This window comes from Hylobates moloch, unplaced genomic scaffold (assembly GCF_009828535.3).
Source record: "Hylobates moloch isolate HMO894 unplaced genomic scaffold, HMol_V3 SCAFFOLD_5, whole genome shotgun sequence".
In the NCBI taxonomy this organism is placed as follows: domain Eukaryota; kingdom Metazoa; phylum Chordata; class Mammalia; order Primates; family Hylobatidae; genus Hylobates; species Hylobates moloch.
The window spans coordinates 130,314,212-130,318,467 of record NW_026652280.1 but is presented as its reverse complement, the minus strand read 5'-3'; the positions used below and the strand labels follow the sequence as shown (position 1 = coordinate 130,318,467).

The 4,256-nt window shown below is 41.7% G+C and overlaps 1 pseudogene; it reads left to right on the top strand.

Moving 5' to 3' along the window:
* Positions 1 to 3,248: 3,248 nt before the first annotated feature.
* Positions 3,249 to 3,623, top strand: LOC116810617 (ubiquitin-conjugating enzyme E2 W-like; annotated as a pseudogene).
* Positions 3,624 to 4,256: the final 633 nt, after the last annotated feature.

Genomic DNA, 4,256 nt, shown 5'->3' with positions numbered 1-4,256 from the left:
CAAAATGAAAAGCTAAGGAGGTCAGTGAAGAAGTAATGGCCGGGCACAGTGGCTCACGCCTGTAATCCCAGCACTTTGAGAGGCTGAGGTGGGTGGATCACGAGGTCAGGAGATCGAGACCATCCTGGCTAACACAGTGAAACCCCGTCTCTACTAAAAATACAAAAAATTAGCCAGGCGTGGTGGCGGGCGCCTGTAGTCCCAGCTACTCTGGAGGCCGAGGCAGGAGAATGGCTTGAACCCAGGAGGCAGAGCTCGTAGTGAGCCGAGATCGCACCACTGCACTCCAGCCTGGGCAACAGAGCGAGACTCTTATCTAAAAAAAAAAAAAAAAAAAGAAGAAGAAGAAGAAGTAAGGTCACGGCCAGGCACGGTGGCTTACGCCTGTAATCCCAGCACTTTGGGAGGCCAGGGTGGGTGGGTCACGAGGTCAGGAGTTCAAGACCAGCCTGACCAACATGGTGAAACCCTGTCTCTACTAAAAATACAAAAATTAACTGGGCGTAGTGGTGGGCACCTGTAATCCCAGCTACTCGGGAGGCTGAGGCAGGAGAGTTGCTTGAACCCGGGAGGCAGAGGTTGCAGTGAGCCGAGATCTTGCCATTGCACTCTAGCCTGGGTGATAAGAGCAAGACTCCGAAAAAAAAGAAGTAAGGTCACCAAAGCCAATAGGTCTAAAGGCAGACCTAAAACTAGCTGCCTCAATCAAAGTAAAGTTAGATGCTACAACAAATAAACCCCTAATTCTCAGTGGTGTAACGTGAGAACTATTTCTCCTTCACGTAAAATCCACTACTCTTCCCACACATGACTCATGTTCCTTCTGTCTGTGGCTTCATCATTTACAAGTGGCTTGGATCTGCTGGATCCTCTAATTCTGGCTGACAGATCGGAAAAATAGAGGGTGAAAGACTAAGTGTGAAAGTATTACATGACAGGTCTGGAAATGGCATGCATTTCTTTGGCCTGGAAACCACTGGCAACAACTTAGTCACACTTCCCTCACGTAAATGCAGGGGGACTGGGAAACATAGCTCCTGATTTAGAAGGAACTTCCTAGGAAACTCTATACTGCGGAAGGGGAGCATGCTCTGTAGAGAGTTAGCCATCTCTACCGCACAAGCCAAATCTAAACAGCTCAATAAGACAGGCATTACTGGAAGTGGAGCTCAGCAAGCTTGGACAAAATAAACCATGTGCCAATTCTTAAGCCAGCCAGAGACCAGATGCCTCTGGCATAGACATCCCTGCCAGTTAGGGCAAGATCCAGTTGATTAAGATACCGGAGTGGAATGAGCAATATGGGAAAACTGATCAATCAGAGAAAAAAAATCCCAGCATGAAAGCCACGATTTTTCCCCCTCCATTCCTCTCATCCAGAGATGGGCTGCCTGGCACAAAATTCAATCTGAATTTGAATTCTACTTAATATCGCCAATAGAATTTTTCACTGGCCTTGTTCTGCATTCAGTGATAAAAGCAGCACACAATTATTTTCGATTGGACCAATGAGATTTGCTGAGAACTCTCTGAAGACTGTCTGCTGAGTGCCAATTGTTAATGAATCCCATTTGTCTTTCTTGATTAAGTCTGCTATTACCCCCGTTTAGTCCTGTCACCAACCCTTTAGCAAGAATTTTCATATCACTGTTTAGATGAGAAATTAGCCTATAAGAGCAGCACTCATCAATCAGGAGACAGTTTATTTAATACAGTTTACAGTTTATGAGTTCAAAAACTGTAGCCTCATACATTAGAAATGGATCATTGTCCTAGACAGACAATCAGGGGGTTCAGTTCACTTGACAGGCATGGAGAAATGACTTTGAATGTGAGATATGCACTTAGAGAAGGGCTGCAGTATCACACGCCTGCAGCAGAGTATCAGGAGGCTTTCACTTCTGATTGGGAAATCCCCTTTGGTTTAAGCAAGTGCTTCATTTTAATACTTAACCATGTCTCCCTACAACACTGTGACCAGAAAATTCAAAATGAAATTTTAGAATAGAATCACTTCTTTGTGATATCAAATCTTTTTTCTGGATTGCTATATCGTTAAAACAGTTCATGAAGAATATTTATCTGCTTCTTGAAATCATAAAGAGCAAGATGTCCATGAAAATCTTACTTTTCAAAGAGTAGTAAATGACATTTCCATTCAGTCACCAAAAGTAAAAATTTGCAGGAAAAAAGCCCCGGATCTTTGGCATTAACTGTATAGCTACATGTCCATACAAAATGGATGATTTTGGCCCCCAAGAGAATTTTAGGAAGCCCAAATTGGCAGAATTTGTTGGTTATTTGATTGTGTCAAAGATTGTGGCTATTTTAAGTATTCTATTTCACATTATAAAGTATTGAACAAGCTAGACTTATGGAACTGTTTTCCATAATATTATTTCATTTGGGGCTATCATTTTAAATTCATTTTACCTATGACTCACTTTATTTTCCAAGTCAATACTTTACCAGCACAGTGTCATTTGTATATATGGTTAAGCTTAGAGAGGCCATAATTAGCAGACATTTACTAGTCGCCCTCAACTAGTCCCCCACTTGGACTTAAATCATAAATATTTTTTCTCAACTTTTTCATTTCAGAGGGTACATGTACATGTTTTCTACATGGATAAATTGCATGTCCCTGAAGTTTGTAATACAAATGATCCTGTCACCCAGCTAGTGAGCATAGTACCCAATAGGTGGTTTTTCAATCCTTGCTCCTCTCTCTGCCTTCCCCTCTAGCAGGCTCCAGCGTTGTTTCCATCTTTATGACCGTGTGTATTCACTGTTGATCTCCCACTTATAAGGGAGAACATGCAGTATTTGGTTTTCTATTCCTGCATTAAATTTTAAATCTAAGGCCGGGCACTGTAATCCCAGCACTTTGGGAGGCCGAGGTGGGCGGATCACGAGGTTAGGAGTTCGAGACCAGCCTGGCCAACATGGTGAAACCTTGTCTCTACTAAAGATACAAAAAATTAGCTGGGCGTGATGGTGCGTGCCTGTAGTCCCAGCTACTCAGGAGGCTGAGGCAGGGGAATTGCTTGAACCCGGGAGGCAGAGGTTGCAGTGAGCCACGCCATTGAACTGCAGCCTAGGCAACAGGGTGAGACTCTGTCTCAAAAAAAAAAAAGCAGTATAATTTTCTTTTCAGACCAATATCTTTTATTTCTAGACTGAGGTACGTTATGCCAAAGTGTTGCGTTTCTGTTGTTGGTTAAGAATTATTTCAGTCTTAACGACTATAGAAAGAACTGTTGGCTTTGCAAAATGACCCACCTCCTGGGATAACTTTAAATGAAAAGAGTGTTCAAAATTCGATTACGCAGTCATGTTTACTGGTGAAAATATTCCTGTTCATCCTCATGACTATAGCAATGGTCATACCTGTTTATCCATTCTAACGGAAGACTGGTTCCCAGCGCTCTCAGTCCAATCCGTTTCTCTTAGCATTATTAGCATGCTTTCCAGCCGCAAAGAAAAGAGACGACCACCAGATAATTCTTTTTATGTGCGAACACGTAACAAGAATCCAAAGAAAACAAAATGGTGGTATCATGATGATACTTATTGATGCCACTGTTATGATCCTTCTAGCAGAAGATAGTCCTACTGAGAAAATGAGCACTTTGATCATTCAGTCTTTGACTGGAAGTTACCTATAAGCAATGAAGACTACTTCCTTTTACTGCATTTTTACTCGTGTGCATTCTGGGCACATGTTGATCACTGATTCAGTCCGGGCAACTGACATGCTTTTATTAGTCATACAGTATTAATGCAGGTGTCAGGGAATGTCAAACATAATTCCATTTTTGTTTTTTTTTTAAGCTTTTGGAAAAGCTCCAGGTCCTCACGTATTGTGCAATAACAATGACTTCCTTGGCAGTTTTGGTATGTTCATTGCCGGCAATGAACGTTGTAACAGGAAAAATTTTCATTAACGCCTGCCACTCAATGATTAATGCATGATAGGGCCTATGAAATGAACTTATCAGTTACAGTGGGAATATAAATAAAGTGAGGGATCCAACATTACTTTAAAAGTCTCCCCAACTGTTTGTATTTGGATTCTATGCACTGTGATCCTAGGGTTAACAGCATGAATTATCATGCGTCTTTAAAGGACTGCAATGAAAGCTCATTGCGTATTTATTTAATAGTTTATATCTGCTGTCAAGTTGTTTTGACATGGGAGATTTTCAAGTAATGTTGGCAGAGAGGTACAGTATGTCATCCCTATGGTGAAAATA